Below are 24,837 nucleotides of genomic sequence, written 5' to 3'. Positions count from 1 at the left end.
GCTGTGCCATAGGATGAAGGATGTGCTCTACAAAAGAGATTGGACCATAGTGCACTGAGCTGTGCCATAGGATGAAGGATGTGCTCTACAAAAGAGATTGGGCCATAGTGCACTGAGCTGTGCCATAGGATGAAGGATGCGCTCTACAAAAGAGATTGGACCATAGTGCACTGAGCTGTGCCATAGGATGAAGGATGTGCTCTACAAAAGAGATTGGGCCATAGTGCACTGAGCTGTGCCATAGGATGAAGGATGTGCTCTACAAAAGAGATTGGACCATAGTGCACTGAGCTGTGCCATAGGATGAAGGATGTGCTCTACAAAAGAGATTGGGCCATAGTGCACTGAGCTGTGCCATAGGATGAAGGATGTGCTCTACAAAAGAGATTGGGCCATAGTGCACTGAGCTGTGCCATAGGATGAAGGATGTGCTCTACAAAAGAGATTGGACCATAGTGCACTGAGCTGTGCCATAGGATGAAGGATGTGCTCTACAAAAGAGATTGGACCATAGTGCACTGAGCTGTGCCATAGGATGAAGGATGTGCTCTACAAAAGAGATTGGGCCATAGTGCACTGAGCTGTGCCATAGGATGAAGGATGCGCTCTACAAAAGAGATTGGACCATAGTGCATTGAGCTGTGCCATAGGATGAAGGATGTGCTCTACAAAAGCACACAAAAACAAACAAAGATGTAGAAATAGGAAAGCCATTAAATGCTGACAGAGCCGACGAAATAAATGGCAAGATATTTGGTGGATTTCAATGAACATGTTATTTAAAAAAAAAAAAAACTCGGCTTTGACATACTGCGTAGAGTGAAAGGGACAGATTGGTTACGTAATGTTTTGTAACGTATAAATGCACAGGCCATATAACATGTGGCTAACACACACACACACACACACACACAACATGTGGCTAATACACACACACACACAACACAAACACTCACACGAAGTTCGTGGCATTTTGAAACCGTCGTGTTTAGGAATGCAGAGCTAGAGGACTATCGCAGCAAATAAAAAGAAATGTCAACTTTTCGTAACCTGTTGCTTGTTTTTCTTTTTGTTTGGGCGCCTGTTGTTTTTTTTTTTGGTTTAACAACTATGTTATATTTCATTAAATATGCAGGTATGTTGTGTTACAGGTCTATGCATGTAAATGACTCGGCTATTATACAAACCCTGCTCGTCTGACTTGAAAGCATCTCAGTTATTGGACCAGTAATCTGTACACTAAAGCACAACAATGAGAACGCAGGAGAAGTAAGTAAAATACAAGAACTCTTTTAGATTAATGTTTCCATGGCAACGCAACTGTAAGACTCATTCCCAAGGTCCCCTCATTATTTAAAATCAAGCTACCTATCTGAGTTCGTGATTTTTAAAAAAATATAGTCCCAACACAACTCACGCTGCTCAAACCGGCTCTCACTTCAGGACAGAAGAATACAAAGTAAAGTAGCTATAATACATATAACACTATACTACATAATTATAAATAGAAGAACAAAACCTAATGCAATACTCAGAAAGACACAAAGGCACATTTCTTATTGCATACGCTATAACGAATTCGTGCTCCTTCTTCCCGAGTGCCGTTAGAATATGAAATGGGTTGCCTGAATCAGACAGGAAAACCAACGACTTGGCAGAGTTTAAGTCATTGATTAACATGCATGACTAGATTGACATGAAATGCATACGACGTAATTGTAAAATGTTTTGTTTGTAAAATGTTTTGTTCGTAAAATGTTTTGTTTGTAAAATGTTTTGTTTGTAAAATGTTTTGTTTGAAAAATGTTTTGTTTGTAAAATGTTTGACATGTTTTTGGATGTTCCTTCAGAGTTGAAGATAGTTTACTTCCTTGTCCAAACCTCCCGCAGGACGACGGGGGATGGGAGCGGGCAGGGTTTGAACCCTCGACCGTCGATAAATCCGAACGACAGTCCAGCGCGCAAACGTCTGTAATATATAAGATAAGAGGTTGTAGTATAGAGATTGCTGGGGAAACTGGAGGAATTGTTTTTGTAGGTTGTATTTTTGAGAGTGGTGGATTATTTTTTGACTTATAAAATGACTTTTTGAAACTGAAAAAGATCAGAAAGAGAAGATGGCTCTGAACTGGACACACCTTTCGTAAATCTAGCATAACAACAAGGGAGGCAAGAGAAAGCAAGGCGCCCAAGAAACAAGCGGCGACGTGAACTCGAGACAGAAACCTTAAAAGTTGGATAACACCTGGAACAAGATGGAAGGGATGGCCCAGGACAGGGGACTATGGAGATCTTTTGTTGGCGGCCCAGTAAGGGGACTATGGAGATCTTTTGTTGGCGGCCCAGGACAGAGGACTATGGAGATCTTTTGTTGGCGGCCCAGGACAGAGGACTATGGAGATCTTTTGTTGGCGGCCCAGGACAGGGGATTATGGAGATCTTTTGTTGGCGGCCCAGGACAGAGGACTATGGAGATCTTTTGTTGGCGGCACAGGACAGGGGACTATGGAGAGCTTTTGTTGGCGGCCCAGTAAGGGGTTTATGGAGAGCTTTTGCTGTCGGCCCAGGACAGGGGACTATGGAGATCTATTATTGGCGGCCCAGAACAGGGGACTATGGAGATCTTTTGTTGGCGGCCCAGGACAGGGGACAGTGGAGATCTTTTGTTGGTGACCCAGGACAGGGGACTATGGAAATCTTTTGTTGGCGGCCCAGGACAGGGGACAGTAGAGATCTTTTGTTGGCGGCCCAGGACAGGGGACTATGGAGATCTTTTTTTGGCGGCCCAGGACAGGGGACTATGGAGATCTTTTGTTGGCGGCCCAGGACAGAGGACTATGGAGATCTTTTGTTGGCGGCCCAGGACAGGCAACTATGGAGATCTTTTGTTGGCGGCACAGGACAGAGGACTATGGAGATCTTTTGTTGGCGGCCCAGTGAGGGGACTATGGAGATCTTTTGTTGGCGGCCCAGAAAGGGGACTTTGGAGATCTTTTGTTGGCGGCCCAGGACAGGGGACTATGGAGATCTTTTGTTGGCAGCCCAGGACAGAGGACTATGGAGATCTTTTGTTGGCGGCACAGGACAGGGGACTATGGAGAGCTTTTGTTGGCGGCCCAGAAAGGGGACTATGGAGATCTTTTGTTGGCGGCCCAGTAAGGGGACTATGGAGAGCTTTTGTTGGCGGCCCAGGACAGGGGACTATGGATATCTATTATTGTCGGCCCAGAACAGGGGACTATGGAGATCTTTTGTTGGCGGCCCAGGACAGGGGACTATGGAGATCTTTTGTTGGTGGCCCAGGACAGGGGACTTTGGAGATCTTTTGTTGGTGACCCAGGACAGGGGACTATGGAGATCTTTTGTTGGCGGCCCAGGACAGGGGACTATGGAGATCTTTTGTTGGCGGCCCAGGACAGGCAACTATGGAGATCTTTTGTTGGCGGCCCAGGACAGGGGGACTATGGAGATCTTTTGTTGGCGGCCCAGTGAGGGGACTATGGAGATCTTTTGTTGGCGGCCCAGAAAGGGGACTATGGAGATCTTTTGTTGGCGGCCCAGGACAGGGGGACTATGGAGATCTTTTGTTGGCGGCCCAGGACAGGGGGACTATGAAGATCTTTTGTTGGCGGCCCAGTAAGGGGACTATGTAGAACTTTTGTTGGCGGCCCAGTGAGGGGACTATGGAGATCTTTAGTTGGCGGCCCAGTAAGGGGACTATAGAGATCTTTTGTTGGCGGCACAGGACAAAGGACTATGGAGATCTTTTGTTGACAGCCCTATTCTAACTTTCATAGTGCTGATGGCTGTAAGCAGTGGCGTAGCAAAGCACTCATGGGCCCGTGTTCAAGAATATCTCGGTTGGCCCCCCTCCCCACAATACTACAAATTAAGTGTGTGACAAAAAATTGAGCAATCTGAATGTATTTGTACATCGATCAAAAGACTTTCCAATGTCAGTTCAAGATCATACCTTTTTGTGTAAGTAATAATATCACTAGGTTTGATTCAGTTATGACTCTCTACAAATGTTAAAATTCAATGTTTGTAGAACTTCTCAACAGAATCAAGCGACCTTTTTTATAATAGGTTTTTACAAAAGTACATTTTTATTTTCACTTTGGTGTCATCCCAAGTACTCACGTGCCCCCCCCCCCCCCCCCAAATGGTCATGACTCGGTGAGCCCCTTCGCGCCCTGGTGGTTACGCCACAGTCTGTGGGCCCCTAATGGTCGTGGGCTCGGGTTCATTGAACCCCTTCGCGCCATGGATGCTACGCCACTGGCTGTAAGTAAGCTAAGAGACAATGTGACTAAGCGACATAGATCTAGTTGGCATTTGCTAGAGCCACTAAACAACAAGTTTTAGACCGTGCAGTTTGAATATAGCAATAATGAATAGAAAGTTGTTTTCAATGAATTGCTCTGTCCTATATATATCTACGGCAATGGTTCACTTCAAAAACTGAGACTCTGTCATGCGTATTGGAATATTTACATTTGATTGAAGAACTATTCAAGAATACAGCGGATCTAGACGCAATATTACTTCGCGTGGTGTATTGGATTTCCTAATTTGCATCAAGTGGAATAAGTATTTCTTAAGGGACATACATGTTGAAACATGATATTGTGTCTGTGTGTGTGTGTGTGCTTTGTGTTTGGGTGTGTGGGCGGTGAAAAGAATGTCATAGAAAAAAATAGATCGACTCCGATTCAATGGCTGATGTAGTTAGTGAATGTAAAGCTTTATGATATAATCGTATCTAACAGGAGGAGGTGGGTGATGTGAATAAAGTCAGGATGTTAGAAGCCCTCTCTCTCTCTCTCTCTGTTAATGAAGTGGTATGTAAGAGAGGTAACTAAACTAATATAAGTATGCTAAAGTAAACCAATTCAGGAGATAATTTAGCTTCTAAAGTACCCGTTTAAGGATAAAATTAAAACTTTTTCAAAAGTGTTTGGAACAGATTCAGTTCTTTGCTAACTTTTATTTGCTTTGTACCCCTTCAGTGTTGAGTAACATAAACTATAGCTCAAGGTCGCCACTGCCTGGGGTCCCCCACATAATGTTTTGAAGAAAAAGCAAAAGAATTAGAATTACTTTACGTTAAGAAGTCTAAATCCAGACCTGTACAGCCACAACAGTACAGTGTTAGTTTTTCTCTCAGTTGAATGTTGTTATAGTTCATGTTCAAGTTGATGTTATAATAATAGATGTCTGATTTGATGGTTCATAGATGTCTTATTTGATGGTTCATAGATGTCTTATTTGATGGTTCATAGATGTCTTATTTGATGGTTCATAGATGTCTTATTTGATGGTTCATAGATGTCTTATTTGATGGTTCATAGATGTCTTATTTGATGGTTCATAGATGTCTGATTTGATGGTTCATAGATGTCTTATTTGATGGTTCATAGATGTCTTATTTGATGGTTCATAGATGTCTGATTTGATGGTTCATAGATGTCTTATTTGATGGTTCATAGATGTCTGATTTGATGGTTCATAGATGTCTGATTTGATGGTTCATAGATGTCTGATTTGATGGTTCATATTCTTTACTGTTATTACAAAGCTTATATCGACTCTGTCTCTCTGAGCCACATGTGAAAAATTTCAACACCCATTCTCGGATCAAGTTGAAACTTTAGTTATTTATTGTAGCTAACAAAACACGAATCAAATTAAAAGGTAACCATTTAGTCAATTAATTATAGATACCCCATTAATTTAGTTAGATATTAATTAAGGGTTATAAATCTTATAGTGTTGAAAGATATGGCTAAAAATGTGCATGTGTTTCCATCTTATAATCTTAGTTTTTAAGCACTTTTTATATTTTGAATGTTCACTATTATCAATTTAAGAAAATTCCCAAAGCATAAAATTATTTTTGAGTAGAAATAATGTTCGGAATGCAGTACGACACAAGATTATGGAATAAGATGATCTTGTATTTTGCGAATGGCAGACGTTCCATCGGTGACAAAGATAAGAGAAGATTATGACGTCTTAAAACTTTCAGATGGACGACATAGGATGTGGGATGTCAGAGGAGGGTGGCTGAAACACGGGATCATAATTGCATTACTTTGCACACTCCACACAGTCTAAAACGTCTATATTATTTCTTGGTTTAATCTAGCCACGAAAGAATTGTGTGCCCGTTCAACTAGAATCATAAATATCAAGCAATGAATTCAATGTTCATCTAGATCTAAATTGAAAAGTTATAATTAACTAGTGAAAAATATTTAAAAGAAAATGAGATTTGGGTTCTATATTGTTTTTTTGTTGGCCCTGATTTCATTTCTTTTGCTAAAGGCGAAGTAAAAAAAAAATCATCAAAATATTCTAAGAAACATTGTTGCATCGTTATATTGGAAAAAAAAAGAAAAAAAAAGGGCAGTGTGGACTGCTGTTTGGAAATATAGAGATATAGATCTATGATTTGGCTGTATAGCTCGCATCGTTCACATATTTCCATTCACCTATCTGATCCTGTCCCTTAGCCTGTTGAACCGGTAGGGCACTACACATGATCTGTTGACCGTCTTTCTCCATTCCTTAAAGACAGTCCCGTCCATTCTTTTATGCTGTCTTCCATCTCTGTCTGCCTCTTCTTCTTTTTTCCTGGTACTGTTCACTGAAGGAAGATGGTGAACCTTGAGGACTTTGTGATATAGCCTTAATGTTTTAGTTAACAATTTTTGACAGTAGTTAGTAGGTCATCGTGGGGCCCAATTGCCTTTGTTTCTAATCTCTTCGTTGTGATGTGGTCTTTGTATGTGATACACAGGATGCATAAATTGTCTAAACTCTAAACAGTGATATGTTTCTCCATAAAGATTTCCTTTCTTATTGCAGTTTACAATCAGCATTGAAATCCGAAAATAAACGTGTTTATGAAACAAAAGAACGCACTAAAAGGAAAATTAAATAATGCCAGATTTTTCCTAATTTTGTTGTCAAAGGGGGAAAATAACGCTAAAACTAGGGCGTATAATTTTGGGTTGTCCTTACGTTTTGGTAAATATAGAAAACAGGGAGGGAGGCGAGACACTGCCTTGAAAATGATTAATGACCCGCTGGCTAAGATCGTAAGATAACCACATTCCTGTAGAATTCAATGAGTCTATTCAAACAATATCGAGATAGATTACAGAGAAGAACAAAAAAAGACGCTTTTAAGATGCTTGTTATGAATCAATGACGTAGCAGGATAGAAGCTCCGGATACCCGCCCCGATCTCCATGAAACCTTTGCATAGTAAAACCAATTCGGTAATTTGCTTTTTGGCGTTGTTTATCTGGTTGTTCTTTTTTCTGTTCTGTTTTGTTGTTGTTTTAATCAAACGCTCAACATATAATTGACAATGCACCCGTCCTTTAAAAGAAAAAGTTGACGACGGCTCTGTAATGGAAACATTATAAAAATATCGATTACAATTCATAAATGCCATCCCCCCCCCCCAGTTGTATACAGTTCACTGTGTCGCAATAATACGACACTGTTTGTGTGGAGGCAGGAGTAATGTGGGGTAGGGTAAGTCGGTGTGTGGGTCGAGCTGTCCATAAACTTAAAGAATTTACTACCTACAAACATGTATCGCCCACTTTCACCGGCTATATATTTAGGTCAGTGATAGAAGTCTAAGTTTCTGGTCACCTATTTACTTTGAGACAACGTACAAAAAAAAATCCTTTAGGCCAACCATAGCGACTTATAATGCGAGGTAATAAATAGGTCATATGTTTTTATTAGAGAGGAGGGGGGGGGATCAAGATGGATTGGAGGAGTGAAGACATGGAGGGAGGGAGGGGGGTGTAGTGATCTCAATTTAAGCAGTGTATGTATCTAGATGTTATCACAACCACTTGACACTGATATACAGTTGTCACTGACATTCTAGACTTTAGGGTTGTCTCAGAGAAAGAGAGAGAGAGGAAAGGAGATGATTGAAAGAGACAGGGAAGCAAAGAGCGTGAGAGTGAGAGAGATATATACAGAGAGAAAGAAAGAGAGTCATTGAGAAAGAGAGACAGAGAGAGGCAGTGAGAAAAAGAGAAAAGGCAGTAAAAAAAGAAATTGGGCAGTAAGAAAGAGAGCGGGCATGCCAGGAATACATCTATTTATGTCTGCAAGAAGGAGACAGAGAAGAGCATCTCACTATTCACTAGAGTTCACTAGACTGTCTGTAAGTTAATCCTAAACCAAGGCACACAGAATGGCGCAGTGTTCACTCATTTTTTTCCCATTTTAAAATGTCTTTCTATAACCTTATTTAATTGTATTATCATTTCACACGTAGAAAGATGATATTGTGTGTGTGTGTGTTTGTGAGTATGTGTATTACGTATTTATGTTTTCATAGCAGGGGGGAGGGAAGACTAAGGAATAGAGTGTACTGGGTTTTTAGAGATTATGTTTCTTGTTAAATGCATGTAGTGTTTAAAACTGCACACACAGTGTCACTTCTATGTCACATGATGTTACAAAATTCGTGCATGTTTTATTTTTATCCTTGACCTTCTAGAAACCGAGTTTTGTCTAAATCGTTTTGTCTGCACACAGAGAACTAACGTCTCTTTAAATTTGAATAAACATCTGCAATAAACATCTGCAATAAACATCTACAATAAACATCTGCATCTCTAGCATACAAACATATGGAAATCTCTAACACTGCACAAAAATGTGAAAAACTTCAAAAAAAAAGCTGAAACAAGGTGTTGTTTTGTAAAGTAGCTATAAGAAGTAAAGTTGTTTTTGTTTCAACCATAACCTATGTAACACATAATTTAATGTTTAGATCTAGATCACCTTTACCCAGCCCTTAGTCTCTTAGTCTCCCTTAGATTTGTCGACCTAGTAATTAAGCATCGAAAATAAGAGAACTTTCGCCTCATAATTATGTTTTGCAATTTTTAGATACGTAATCTAGGTAATCAATCTATTTAAATGTACATAAGTTGATTAAAATCAATAGGCTTAAATTATTTCGATCTAGGATTTTTGACATTTTATCTCAATGGAAACCAACAGGAAAGGGTTTTATTTCATGGACTTGATTGAATATATAGTGATATGAAAATTTAATAACATTACATAGCAACCTCTCTCTATATCTATCTATCTCTCTCTATCTCTCTCTCTCTCTCTATATATATATATATATATATATATATATATATATATATATATATATATATATAAGTTAGTGTGTGTGTGTGTGATGTGATCATTATCGGATAAGAATTTGTTTCCGTTTTCCAGTCTAGGTAAAATATATATAGGTCTGTGCTCCAGCCTCTCATCTCTAGCCTCTCTTATACATTATATGGATTTCCCTCACAGAGGTAGATAAAATAATGTATTTAGCAAGACTATGTATTAAAATAGCATTTATATTCTTGGTGGACCCTCCTTCTCCATCCCACCCCAAGATAAGGGCTTCAGCAGTTCGCCCGCGAACATTTTACCCAAAGGCGTAGCAATCGTGTCATATGTGATGAGACAAAGTCCTCAAGGATAAGTAAAAAGTAAATAAAGTATCCCTTTCAGACCTGGCGAACTTTAGGGCAGATGATGTAAAGGTCATCTGTGTCTATGGCCGACGGTGAACTAAACTGTCATGTGACCAGCACAATGACCAACCGCCGTTACGTTCCCCAACTAATGTTATTAATCATTAGAGTTAGGCGTATTCAGGGGCGTCCTAAAATCCTGAATTGAAAACACCACGTTTCACCTGGATTCGAACCCGAGGCCCAACGGTTCGGAGGCCGAGCTTTTTACTTAAGCTACCCACCAACCCAGGATAATAAAGTCGTTTTATGATTATTCTCATGATGATGATGGTGATGGCGACGATGATGACGATGATAATTCGATTGTGTGTGTGTGTGTGTTGTTGTTTTTTTTTAGTCACAACCTTCTGGTTTCGTAGTAGGGCGCCTTCGTTTTCTACAGCTCGAAATCACGGGAGTCATGCTACGCCATTGATGTTACCCACCTCCGCGTTCAAATATCAGCTGCCCAGGCATTGAGCACCAGCACGAGATGGTCAACATAGTCTTATTATGAAGATGAAGACGAAGTTAGGTCTTTGGGGGAGCTGAAATGGAAAGGGGGGTGGGGGGGGTCCAGTGAAGTAAAAGACTGAGGATTGGCGACTGTCTGGAATGTTTGCCAGGATTTGACACAAGTGGCTTAAGACGTTTTAAGATGCTTGATAATTTAGTACCATCGTGTGAACCTTTAGACTAAATCTGAACTCTTGGCGCCAATGTCTTAATTAGGCTCCATACGTGTTAGCCCTTGCACTTTAAGACTATTAGATGCGCAACAGTTATTTCCCTTGTACTTTACGACTATTAGATGCGCAACAGTTCTTGCCCTTCAACAACTGTGTTAGCCCCCCCCCCCCCCCGCCTCCTACAAGATCAAATAATTGTGTTTGTTTCACATTCAATACGTTTAAAAAGTTAATTCCGTTTTAGAATCAGTGAAACTTTTAATTCACCAGTCAGTTCATTCGTGTTTCAAAAGTTTAAAACTTTACCTAAGATTTCAACAACGAATCAAAATTAAAACTGACTGGCAGCAAGGACGAATTCAGAACTTATAAATGGGTTTGAATCTCGGTGAAGACTGGGATCTTGTATTTCGGGATTTATAGGGCGCCCCTGAGTCCACACTAGTCTAATGGGGTACCTGACATTAGTTGGGGAAAGTAAAGGCGGTTGGTCGTTGTGCTGGCCACGTGACACCCTGCTCGTTAACCGTTAGCCAAAGCAACAGATGAAAGGGGAACTTTACTTTTTTTTTTACAACATAGAAATCAGAAGGAAAATTAATAAATGTTAAAATGTCATGGCTACTAATCATTATAATTTCAAAATGAAGTTATAGACCTACATCTTCTGTAATGAACAGTTCGATATCACCCAATCAGTGACACCAAAAAGAAATTAATATTAGTGACTTTTATTACATTCGATTTCTGCTTTTGCTAAATCAAGAACAAATGTTGCAAGACTTTAGGTGTGAAGATATTGCTTTTGCCAACAGAAAATTTTAGATTTAAGAATCGTTTTTAGGATTTATTCAAATTTATTCAAATGCATGAAAAGATGAATAGAATTGTAGAAAAATAATTTCCTATCAGAGATAAAAAAAAATAATGTAAATATAAACACAGTTATAGATACCTTGTCTTAGAAAACCCTTTGGCTGCCCCCTACGATGGCACTCCAGCAAGATGCAACCACCATTTCCTCTCCCATTGCTACGCATCTGAACCATTGGCAGATGTGTAGCTACCTAGTGCCCTAGCTATTTCCATTTTCGTTAGGGTAATATGGAAAGAAACAAGAGTTACGCCTATGTTTTGGTGTATGTGTGTGTGTGATAACAATGTTTGCGCGTGTGTTTGACACGTTTTTAATTTGAAACTGAAATACTCTAGAGACATCAGGAGCACATGAACCATCCCCAAACAACTGAGTCTATTCTGACCGCTTTATTGACTTTAACTATTCATATCAAACATCCACCACAGTCCAGGACTCCGTGTTATTCCAAGACAGCTTCGAGTTGAATTCACCTTAAACATACAACATTGCATCAATGTTCTCAAACTTTCAATTGGAATTGACTTTGCATTAACTGCTTTTAACAATGGATGGATGGTCGTGTGGTTTGCGCTTCTGACTGTCATCACGGTCCTCTCGAGTTCAAACCCCCGCCAACTGCCCCATCACCCTCAAACACACACACATTCCCGTTTAGGCTAAGAAAACAAAATCTTATTTCTAAACAGACAGGATGCATCTAAATAATCAAACTTCAACTTTGTTTAGGTAAAAAGTTTAGCTACCAATGAACAAAACAGTAAACATTGAACCTTATTTACAAACAAACAAAAAGTTACTATTAAAATAGTCTTGACATTCTTTTCTTGACATTTTTTTTTCTTGACATTCTTTCTTGACATTTTTTTTTCTTTACATTATTTTCTCAGTGACAAAAAAGGAAATCATTTTATACATTATATTTAGGTTAAATTTAGGACTTTACTAATTGTAAACTTCAACGTTTGAGACTCGCTGTAGCATGAGCCTTCACCACTGCACCCCCAAGTCGTCTATATATGAACAGCTCCTCATCTAGGATTACACTGTTAACAATATTGATGGGAGACCAAGGAAAAATGATATAGATATGTGTTTTTGTTTTTTTTCTCAATAAGGCTTGTCTTCGAGTCCTTAATATGATCGCAGGTGTATAAATTTAAAAAATGTAGTTTCTTTAAGCAAACTTTTATTTGAAAAAAAAAATAAAAAAGTAGAAACACACAGACCACCCAATAAATGGATCATCATCATCTTACTATTTTTTAAATTTTATTTCATTTTTATTTTAAGCTTATTATTTTTTTTGTATTTCAGAAATGGGGAAGTGATGTGTGTTGATTTGGAGATTTGCAGAAGAGACTAAACAATGTCAAGGACGCTGAATGTTGTTGCCAACTAAATAAAAAAAATATTGAGCTACAAACGAAAGGGTTTAGAAACTTTGATTACTCACTGCTAAAAAGTGCACAGTGAAAACTTGAAACACATTCCTGGGCCTGACACTAAATATATATTTTATAGCAACATAGAGCAACACCAAATTGATGCTTTCGACACACAATCAATATATATTGGAAAACATTTCATAATAGTAGCACTATGACTCTATGTTTACAAGTCTAACCCTATCTCTACTACGGAAAATGCGAAATATCAATTTCAGTTATTTGTCGATTTAGATTTTAGAAATAGACGCAGGCAGGTTTTTTTAAATAAATTGCGTAATGTTATTTTTTTTCACTGCTTCTTTTCAATTTTTACATCATTAGGGCCCACCAAAATCACTTGGCCTAGTGCCTCCAGTTATATAAGGCCAGGTGTGGGTGTACTACAGTGCATGTAATGACATATGTCTTAAGATACAAGACAGATCTAACGTTAAACTGATGAGACATTTTGAAGCAACTTTACCAATAGCAACAACTGAACCAACTCCCACTTAATATCTATCACAGGGCTTGAAAGAGTAGGTTTTTGTGAGAGAGTAGATTTTTCTTTAACTCTTTCCCTCCGTAATTATTTTTTTCACTTTCAGGCGGAATTCTTCCTTTTGCTAATTACTATTTCACTACCATATTAAGATTAAGCTTCAGTAGCTTTGTTCGTTGTGATCAGAAAATGATTTATTTGGTATAGGGTTAAAGGGGAATGCCTGCTCCTTCTATAGAACATGAAGAAAAGGTTTTAAAATTAAATATTAATTTAATTTAATGATAGTCAAATCAACGATTGTATCGTCGATTAGGAGAGAAAGAGTTAATAATAACGTTTCATCTACAAATCTTGATATCTGCCTTGATTACTTTCAGATTAAATGACTACAAGAGAACTTGTCAAACAAAACCACTTGAGGTTCACCAGACGACTTCGGATGTCCTTTAACGACGTCACAAACCGGTCTATCTCGCTCTGCAGACGACATACCAGGGGCAGGAATTACGTCTTCTTTTTTAACGTTTAATCTATAAACACTATCCCCCCCCCCTTTCCTCCTTCTTCTTGCCTCCCCCAAGCACACACCGAATTATGTCCCTTGACATACACGCTCTGCCGGCTTAGAAAAAAACGCGTAGAAACGTGGAATGAAAAGAGAAGAAAATTAAAAACGATTGAAAAGAGTTAAAAGAGTTATTGCACGCTGGAGGGGGGGGGGGTGAGGTTGAAGGCATTCCTTTGATAACGGCACGTTAAGATAGTAGAATCTCGGTATGCACTTGTTGACACAGTTGTTAATCACAGTTCGCGAAGATTCTAATTGATTTGCTTTTTAACGATAGATCTTTCGTGCCAGCTGTCCCACTTCTGACCCCTTAAATTACTCATCCGAAAATTTTCTATGATGATCTCTTAAGTAGAATAGTCTTTTATATATATATACATATATTACAACATCAACAATCAAAGTGTTATCATTTTAAGCAAAGAAGTTATTATTTATTCCTGTTGTATCAACTGTGTGTCATTTAACAGCTATTATATTTATGCTTCAAATCGTAATTTAATTAATTAAATACTGTTTTCTTCTTAGAGGGAAACAGATTGTGAATCTAATTAGACCACGTGACATTACTGGCCGATTTGTTTTAATCAAGACAGCTCATTATTTAAATAAATATGGGACTTTGTATAGAGTGAACTAGCCGGATATTACCCGCGGTATGCGGACCTTGGTTTACTGATCTATGTCAAATATGGCAAAGGTTCCATTCACATTTTGTTATTTTTTTATTCCACGAAAATAAAAGTAGAGTGTGAAAATGGGATTGTCATATCAAATATAAAATACTGTGAAAACGGGTTTGTCCGATTGGCTAAAATGTTTCGTTTTTAATAAAGATAAATTAAGTTTGTATCTTATTTTAAGCGCTCTCCCCCCCCCCTCCCCCCAACAAATGTGGGAGGGACATTAAACATACACGACAATACACGCCATGATCTAAGTAACATTTATACCAAGTTTTATCAAGATTTGTCAAATGATTTTGATTACTATGCGGGACATACATATACCTTACATTCAATTATTTAGTATTTATTGAAAGATTATCTAAGCTTTGCTTATGTTTTTACATAAATCTTATAAACATTATATCTAGATTCTAGATCTAGAAGTACATCTTGTTCTAGATCTTAAAGAGTTCTAAATCGGAAGTCTTGATGTAGATCTAGATGTCAATATAATGAAAGTACCAAACAAATAGTGGTACAAGTATCTATTGTCCGCTGGCTGAAAGTGTCACATCCTTCGTTCAAGCAGCTGACGGTGTCAAAATCACAGGTTCGATACCCGGTTTGAACCAACCATTATTACATTAATTCTCGGTAAAGTATTATAATTTAAGTTGTAGAATGGAGATATTGTCTTTTTCAAATGTATTTTTTAATATTTTTCTTGTTTTTTTTGTTTCTGACTAATCAGTAATGAGACTAATAATAAACATAAGTCAGTGGTAACTACATCTGATCCCATGGTACATGTAGGCCTCTAAGCATTGATCAATTTTGTTAGTTTCTTGCATAAGCCCTTCCGGACTAGTTATAAACTTTAAAAAACCTAGAACTTTCAATCAGCAGTTTGTTTTGACGTAACAAGTCTAAATATAAGAAGCCTCATTAGGAAGTCTCCCCTTATGGCGTCAATGATTCACAACTTCCCAGCTTTTTGCTGAGCAAACACACTTTGAAAACGTCTCTATTTAGTTTCAATGAATACAGTTGTGTGTACTAGTTCAGAGTTGTTGTTGTTTTTACACTACTTTTATTCAAGTCTAAACTTCGTGGAGGGCGGAGGAACATGGACGCTGATCTCAAAAAACGCTCTAACGATTTTTCTAGAAATTTAACAGCTGATTTATAGTTCTGAGAAAAGAATTACTAGCGCGTTGGCCACACGAGGAAAACTAGGATTCTAGGTCTAGATCCAACATCGGTTTTGAAAGGACTTTCGCGTTCTTGAAAGGACTATTGCTTTCGGGAATTTCCGAATGGGGGAGGGAACGGGGTAAAAAATTGTTCCATTGTTGTTTTTAGCGGCCCCCGAAAGGGGAAAAGACGCTTTTAGTTTTGTGCGAAATGTCTGTCCGTCTGTCCCGTTTAGATCTCGTGAACTAGAAAAGATATTGAAAATCCGACATCACAATAAAGTTCTGATGCAACGGCTACTTTTTTTTTTCTGAAAGCGAAAAATCTAATTTTTAAAATCAGTTATGCAAGCAGTTTTTTAAAGAGAAAAAGCTAATTAGCATGCATTATAAGTTAGACCTAATTTAAAACGAATAGTAATCTTGTAAACTTCATTTTCCTAAACATTTTTATTTAATATCACATTCATTAATATTTTTTTTAGAAAATACACAAACTGAAATTAATCGATCCGAAGAAGAATTTCTCAACAGATTCTTAGCCAGCCTTGAAAAAAAACTCACATTTACAGAGAGTAACCATGTTTCTAGGATCAACAGTGAGAATGAAAGGGAAAAGGTTTGGGGCCAAAGAAGAAAGCGAAATTGGGAAACAAGGAAAATGAAAGATAAAAGTAGAACTAAGCACTTCAAGAGTTTCGGGCATCGTTCGAATGTAACTTGGGGCAATGCTGATTCACTGAATGAACCTAAACCGAGAATCAGGCAAAAAGCAATGCCGATGAAAGCAAAATAATGAAGTTACCACGTACTAGAAGAGAAACATTAACAGATAAGATCGCCCACACAGAGACATTCAGAGATCCAAGTCATCAAGAGAATGCAGAGAAGTCTGACACAAAACACCTTCTCACAGACTCGAGACACCAAGAGAATGCAGAGAAGTCTGACACAAAACACCTTCTCACAGACTCGAGACACCAAGAGAATGTAGAGAAGTCTGACATAAAACACCTTCGCACTGGCTTGAGACACCACTCCTTCAAGGACTTTGCTTACTGCACGATGAATCCCGAGGCCCATGGTCACTGGGAGTTGGTAGTGTCTAGTATCAACGAGGATGGCAAAGCTCTGTTTAGTGAGAAGTTTAAGGCCATCCCAGAGAGCTTGGACAACGTGAACCAGTACGTGAAACCACTGTTACGAGATGTCATGAACGTTATTCAATCTGTTGTCAAGAGTGACCTGGTCAACAAACCCACAAATTGATTTTCTTAATGTCTGATTATATTTTCATATTGAATGTTATAAGTAATAATGAATGCGCTTTCTGAAACAAGAATGTAGGTTAGACACATATGAACTAAATGACTAGATAAACGTCCTATTTGTATGGTGATGTCAACTATTACACAGAAGAGTGTGTTTAGTGTACCATTCGGCACATGGCAAAAAAAACAAGGTTACAAAAGACAGTTTGTGTGAAACACAAACTCAAAATCGGCCCCCGAAGAGGTCCACCCAGGCAGGCTTCAATATTTTCAGAAAGAACATCCAAATGAAATTATATCAAAGACAAATGAGAGATAAGAATGGAGAAAGAAGGTTAAAAGATCTTGTGTAGTGCCCCAACGGTCCCGCAGATCAAAGGATAGGTGTAAGTGAATGTAAAGTTAGATGTGAACCTGGCCTAACTAGTTCCCCTTTTAGACCTTGTGGTCTATAGGGCAGATGATGTAAAGTTCATCTGTTTTTGTGGCCTACGGTTAGCGAGGGTGTCATGTAGCCTCAACAACGACCAACCGCCTATACTTTTCCAAACTAATGTCAGGTACCCATTAGAGCTGAGTGGACTCAGAGGAGCCCAAAGATTCCAAAGTTGAAAATCCCAGTCTTCACCAGGATTCGAACCCGGGTCCCCCGGTTCGGAAGCCAAACGCTTTACCGCTCAGCCATCGCGCCTCCCCTGGCCTAACTGATGTCTTATAATTGATCTAATTGTTTTCAAAAGGCTCAATCTCTTATTCGAATCCTCAAAAAAAAAAAAAAAAAAAAAAATTCCGCAATAAAAAAATGTTCAGAAAAATGAAGTTTATAAAGATCACTATTCATTTTAAATTAGGTCTAACTTATAATGCATACTAATTAGCTTTTTCTCTTTAAAAAACTGCTTGCATAATTGATTTTAAAAAATAGATTTTTCGCTTTCAGAAAAAAAAAAAGTAGCCGTTGCATCAGAACTTTGAATGGTCTAAAATATTGTGATGTCGGATTTTCAATATCTTTTCTAGTTTACGAGATCTAAACGGGACGGACGGACAGACGGTCAGACATTTCGCACAAAACTAATAGCGTCTTTTCCCCTTTCGGGGGCCGCTAAAAAAGGAGAACATTTTCATCTGTTTAACATATTGTGAAATGAAAATATTCATGTCTGTGTTAAATAGACAACTAATTGCTTGCATTAAAAACTATAGTTTCTAAAAAAAAAAACAATCACTCCATAAGTTGGATAAAGTATTGTTTCTGAGAATTTTTTTCTTGAAAAGTTTTTTTCTTGTTTAACAATTAGTAATGTGGTAACTGTTTTGATTCGATAGTTTTAATAAGTATTTTAAAGATTGTCTATTTTAAATACTTCAAGAAAACACGCAACTTTAATGAAGAAGTTGAACATCTGACTTATAGATGTTCTACCTTGAAGACTTGTTTTTTTTTTTTCGTTACAAATAAACTCGATGTGCAGTCAATATGTTACTATCAAGGATTCTGGAAGGGTAACCTATTCAATGGGCGAGATATGCAATTTCTTTTTCTTTTCATTTAGTTTGAACTAAAGTTACTTATTATACATAAACTTATTTTGTTTCCTTCATAACGTAATCTGAATTTTAGGGAGCGTTAAAGCCTCTAAAAGCGGTGGGAAGAGGCTGTAAACACTTGCTGCTGGACGATCTCTCTCTACAGACAGTTTGCCGAACGATGCGCCGAATGCCGCTGGAAGATCTAAGTCTATGTAAGAAGCCTACGTAAAAGCACAACTAAAGCAACAGCAATAAGCTCTAAATCTTCGGGTGTTCTAACTGGACGACAGGGCATGACGTCAAGTCCTGGAAATATATTTTGAAAAACAATTAAATAAAGAAGATGATCGTATAAAGCGCCTCTTTCGTGATCAAAGATGAGCACATTTCTCATTTCCTATGGACTCAAAGATGACTGTTAAGTCCAAACCTCGCTTTAAAAAGCCGGCCGCATACGTAGCATGGGTAGGTTTGGTCAGTTGCAGATAGGCCTGCTTCTTCTCTCAGTTTTTTTGTTGGTTCGGCGCTCTTTCGCCCTGGCCACTCTTCTTGCTTCAAATCTCGAGACTCCGAGACTCACAGCTTCACGCCATGAGCAGCGATCGAGAGCTAGAGCTTCCCAGCCGTGAATGTCAAAGTTACATTCCTTGAAGGAGCTCTTGAGATGACCGTAGAATGTGCACGAATCATTTCCATTGGAACGTCTCCATCAGGTCTCATTTGCTCCAGACATCTCATGAATGTCTTACAAACTATCTCCTGTACCTTGAGCATGTCAGGCCACTTCAAAACTGTGACTCTATACATTGCTTGCTTCAGACATTGTCTTGGGTGGGCCAAACAAATAAATCTACTCAAGATATTAATGTAGCCTATACTAGCCCGTCTGGTTTACGTCGCTAAAAAACAATCGGATCGAAATCTTTTATCGATCTCTGAATCGATACCAAATATCGTGAGTGCCATGTCTGGGTGAAATTGGAATCAGGCGAAGGAACTCTGACAAAAAAAGTGTTCGATGCCAGACAACTACTCCTTCTGACACACATTGACACACACTCAACAGGACAGAGAACGCATACACTGTGAGAAAAAGACATGCTAAATTTAAGAATGAACTCGTTTTTATTAAAATTGAATTCTTGTTCAGATTTACATTCCCTTTAAAGAGTATATTTCTGCTTCAGTTTTTTAGCTGCCCCCGAAAGGGGAAAAGACGCTATTAGTTTTGTGTGGTTTGTCTGTCCGTCCGTCCTTCCGTCCCGTTTAGATCTCGTAAACTAGAAAAGATACGGAAACCCCCACTTTTGAAATCATTTTCATTGTTATTAAGTAGCCGCATACAAAAATGTTATAATTTCAATATAGCCCCATATTTATTTTTTTTAACATTTGTGTGTGAGTGTGAGAATTTACTGAATTAGCATTAGTGTGAAACTGAGCTATCAGAAAGTGGTGTGAATTTCATCTATAATTTATCAAGGTAAAAAAAAAAGTCCATGTCTACTTTAAAGGATAGATCGAAGTGATGTCATGACATTCTTTAATTATTAACAGTTTTATTTTAACAATACCTGTGTTGTGCATACAATAGTGAAAAGTCAAGCTGCCATAACACACAATAGACCTGTCACTTTTAATGAAGTCTGCATGTATATCGGTGGTAAGAATTAAGTACAGGTCAAATAGACCTACTCTTTTCCTGGCTGTTGTAGTATTCCTTGTCTAATATTTACATTTTAAAAAAGGCACTAGTGAATCAATCAGCCAGGGCCGGCCATAACAATTGCGGGGCCCTATGTGAAACTGATTGCGCGAACCCAGTCTAGGTAGGGATAAGCGTAATGTAAAAATAAAAATGTTGTTTTAGAAAATACATTCGTCTTTGCAATACATTTTTATTTAATTTTTTTGTTCATGGGATTGGCACAACCAAAATGACAATTGTGTCTATTTTTCAGGAGATTTTAATAATTTTAGATTTCCATAACCTTTTCGAATATTGTGCTATTTCATAAGTTTTCCAGGACATTCTGGAAAATCAGGAGACCACGAAAACCATGTCATTATATGTAAGTTCTGTTGTTTTAATTAAATAATTTACACCTACAACTAGCGCGGAGCCTATGAAAGTGCGGAACCCACTGCGGCCGCATAGGATGCAGTGACCTAAGACCGGCCCTGATTCAGCCATCTTATTTTATTTTCTCACAAATTTTGTATCTAGTGTAGCCTATTTCGTTTCTTACATTTTCCTTTCTAAGATTTACGTTTCCGAAATTTGTTTATTAACGGTAAATATGGGCATTTTATTCTGTCATAGACGTGGGCGTTTTTGTGTAGACCGTCAAGGAGAGACCCAGAGACAGCACTTAGGCCAAGCCACACTAAGACTACATTGGCCGTACCCTTTTATTATACTATTGCCATTTTAGAATGTAGATACTGAAAATTTGCTTTTAAAGTAAATAGGAATAATTTCCAGCAGTGCCTCTAAAAGGTAGTCAAGCTCTTCTCTTAGACTTTGCGGCTCATACGACAGATGGTCTGAGGCGTGTCTGAAGGATTACGGGTTCAAACCCCGCTGAAGACTGTCATTTTAAACCTTTCGTTATTTCAGACGTCCCTGGTTATAACATGGTTGGGGGGGGGGGTCAAGGAGGTTGGCCATTGTGCTGCCCATATGACACTCTTGTTATGCGTCAGTCTTACAAACAGATGGGTCATCGTAACTAAGTACAAGTTTGCTGCAATGTACTTCAAATGAAGACAACGACTTAAATATGCACTTTCTCCGGTCGACTCGATGACAATATGGTAAACTATGAGAGAACAGAATGTAACCCTTACTCTACTTTTATCAGTTTATATAAAATCCCATTTTGGCAACTCTTCTGAAGCAGTCTCCTCGTGTCACCATCAATCGGTTGATAGGTAAGTCACTTCGCAATCTACGTACTAAATCTTACATTAATGTACGCTCGACCGCTTCGGTGTGATGGCATGGTCCGCTGAGTTATTTACCTCATCTCTCTACCTCATCTTGCTACGTGCTTAGCACGGTGTGACGAATGTATATTAGAAACCCAAACGTTGCTTCAAGGTGGCTTCGACCAAAGGAACATTTTGTGTACGGGCTTGAGTGTGTACAAGATTGGCCGACTGATCGACTAGCTTGTACTTCTTGTTGTTACCAAGATGTAAGAGAAGATATAGTCACGATACACAAAGGGCATGCTAGAGGGTAACGGGTGAAGACAAAACAGTACCTATACAAATATCAGGCACATGAGACAAGGTGCCATCAGTTTCTATTATATCAGAAGACAGGGTGGGGGAAACGAATATAAGCCATGTTAGGATGGGGGGGGGGAAGTATAAAGAAAAAAGGTGTTGGGGGGGGGGGTAATTTTGTATTGCTAGATGTCACTGATGGCCAAGACAGTGACGTTATTCTGGGTGATACGCATTTCTATACAACAAATAGCAGCATCAGGTGCTAATAATAGCGCCAACCTCATTCTAGAGCAAGAGCGACACGAAGCCAGGTCGTTGTTTAGACCTTTGAGTTTTGAATACATTTCTGACCTTAACTTAAAAAAAAAAAATAGAATAGTTTTGAAAGAGAGAGAGAAAGAGCGGTTATATAGAAGCACTCTAGGATTAAATACAATAAAGTTAGGTAATAGATTTTTTTAAAAATACTATTGCCTACTAAGCAAAAAAGCAACATTGAATAGTCTGTACAATCCTAAGGTCGGTATGGGTCACTCATGGCCAGTAAAAACATTCTGGTGAGAACCCAATTCAATTTTAAACTCTAGCCTGGGAGCATTAAAGGCAGATCTGCCTGGTCGTGTTGTATGTACTTTGGACAGTCGTCATGAAGGTCCAGAGTTTGAGTCTTGCCGCTAGAGTACATCCACTGTCCTGAAGGAACGCCTAAATACTTATAAAACAAACAAAAAAGATCTAGTTTTGGTTTGGCAAGTTCTGCATACCTAGTCTTCTCCCTGAGTCTAGCACTGACATAAACAAATACCTCACTAGATCCATATATACAGGTCTTCTTTACAAACCATTGAGATCTACATCTACAAATGTCCTAATGGTATTTATAACGGCATTTAAATACTTGATAATCTTTTATAGAAAGATAAGAATTCTACAAGTTCAAGCGATATAGATCTATTAAGTCGATCTAACACTATTTTGGTATGACATTAGTTTTCCGTTACTTACCAAAAGAAAGATATCACTCCAATAGGAAATCATAAGTAACGAAATTAAAAAGATAGATCTAGATAACACGACACAGTTATCAGAACATTATTCCTATAACTTGTTATCACTATCTTTTATTGAACACCCCCTCTTCTGCTGAGAACGGAAACACTCTCGTTTCGCTATTCAACCTGGCATGTGACACTGGCTCCAAAATTAGAAATAGATGAAGGCTAAAACCTGGCAATGTATGAATGACTGGAAGCAGACGTCACGTGGTTTCCAAAACGACGAAGCCCTTCTTATTCCAGTCCACTATTCCCCGTGAAGTAATTGCCAGTGAATTAATCGTGGGAATCAATAGGATAAAAATCGATGCAGTTCAATAAATCGATGATAAAAGTACACGATAGTTTCTAATGCAATTACAATTTAACCTGTTTCAGAATACGAACTAGTCTAACATGTTTTATCAAGGAAATATGCCGGCCTATTAACAAATTTAAAAGTGTACACACGCTTTACAAATTCAATGCATATGTATGTCGTCTGCCAAGAACACGTTTTTTTTTCTAAACCTATTTAGCATACCGTTCTTTACCCATATTTCCTTTACTCCGATAATGTGACTTTTTGGATTTTATGTAGCCTTTTCCTTTTGCGGTGTTTACAAACCAACTAAAATTTATGCTTAATTGCAAAGTGTGCGTGTGCGTGAATACCTTCGAATGTGTGTGTATTCTGTGTGTTGAGCTGTGACATTCAACACCGTTAACTAGGACTAAAAGCAAACAAACTAGAATGTGTGTGTGTGTATTTTGTGGGGAGGGAGTACGAGGTAAACAAAGAATTGGTTAATTGAAAAGATCCCGGTTGTTGTTCAGGAGTCAACTAGAACAAGATTGTACGGGTCTGTGACCAAGTGTAGTTTATTTACCTTTAAGTACTTGTCATAGTAGATTGGTAGTCCTATTTCTTTCTTTATTTATTTTTTTTTTTTTTGAACGAGAAATAAATATAGATCTAGGTCCCAATTCAGAATTTTAAATAGAAAATAAATACGCTACATATTCTATAGAATTTTTATGCTCCTGTTTTTTTTTTTTTTTTTCAAAATTTAGATTTTAATAAGCCTACTTTAGTAGTTTTTTTCCCTATAGACTAGACCTTTTATTAATCTCAAAATGGGGATATAGCTTTGTAGAAGATGGATGCCAATGAAATTGTCAATGGTCAATTTCCAGAAACGAAAGAATACTATTGTTGATTAACATGATTGAATAATAACAAAACTCTAGATATAAGCTATGGACACCAAATCAGCTGTTTACCTTACGCCATCTTGGTTGACAACAACAGTTACAAGGGATGTTACTCCCAAACACAGAGTGGTGCAACCTATATAAAACACACATCAACAACACTATTATATTTTTATTAAATATGGGCACCTATAATGTCATTGTCAACAATAAAATATGGATTAAACAAATATCAATAGGTCTTTTTAAGTATATGTGTGTATTAATTTGTTACTAGGGAAGATTAAAACAGGGTGGAGTCCCGAGTTAATAACTACGTGGCATCAGCCGGAGAAGTACATGCTGGCAAGACAATGCCCTTATTAACCATAAGCCCCCAAGAAAATTAGAAATAGAACTAGGCTGTTTAACTCTTTCTACTTTATCGCTACATAGTATATCAACGTATCTGTACTCTCCTACTTTCGTTCTAGAGTTTAAGAGTTAATCTTATTAAAGACATGGTCTGGGTCGAAAAAAATAAACATCGTATGACGTCATAGCCAATGGAATGACGCTAATGTCTCGGTTCACAGAGTTGCCTCCCTAGCTGTATGTGAAATGTCTGGGTCGTTTGATGACGACCTGTCAAGTAATTTAAGAACGAAAGGAAAGGTGTCACTGTGGGTCCTTTGCCCCGACAGAATCGCACCAGCCTCAGCTACCTTGAGCGGGTGTCCTTTCTTTGCCCTTCTGACATCACATGCCCACTGACCTGGTTTTTAAAGGCACTTGTCCGATTGCAAAGCAAATACAATCAACAAGTTATGTGGTGTACATGTGCTGCACACTACAGGAGAGCGGGTTGAACAAGGGAGATAACTTGAATGGGATGCAGTCACTGCTTGTCAAGGATGAATAGGTCTTTCTATTTCTTCCAGCACACAAATCTATAGGCATACGTCTATGTGTCTGAGGGGGACTAAAAAAAAATGGGGGGTGGAGGGGGGGGAGCTTGTATGCAGGGTCGAAGCTGTCTTATTTGTGGTTATGCATTAGGCCT

At 38.3% G+C, this 24,837-nt stretch overlaps 1 protein-coding gene and 1 long non-coding RNA gene across 3 annotated transcripts in view; one reads left to right on the top strand and one right to left on the bottom strand.

Annotated features, from left to right (window-relative positions):
* Window positions 1-23,056, bottom strand: part of LOC106075768 (serine-rich adhesin for platelets-like) — a 72,630-nt gene extending 49,574 nt beyond the window's left edge. The window contains exon 1 of one of the 2 annotated variants that reach the window (XM_056038467.1): window positions 22,552-23,056. The gene's annotated coding sequence lies outside the window, so the exon portion shown is untranslated. Of the gene's footprint in view, window positions 1-6,497; window positions 6,660-22,551 lie in introns of those variants that run through there. The other variant, XM_056038468.1, reaches the window with a different exon arrangement.
* On the top strand, window positions 1,074-12,877 carry LOC129927760 (uncharacterized). The gene is made up of 2 exons (XR_008779395.1): window positions 1,074-1,269; window positions 12,459-12,877. It is a non-coding gene; the product is annotated as an uncharacterized LOC129927760 (long non-coding RNA).
* Window positions 23,057-24,837: the final 1,781 nt, after the last annotated feature.

This window comes from Biomphalaria glabrata, chromosome 8 (assembly GCF_947242115.1).
Source record: "Biomphalaria glabrata chromosome 8, xgBioGlab47.1, whole genome shotgun sequence".
NCBI classification, from domain to species: domain Eukaryota; kingdom Metazoa; phylum Mollusca; class Gastropoda; family Planorbidae; genus Biomphalaria; species Biomphalaria glabrata.
Note: the sequence above shows the minus strand (reverse complement) of the source record. Positions and strands in the feature narration are given on the sequence as shown.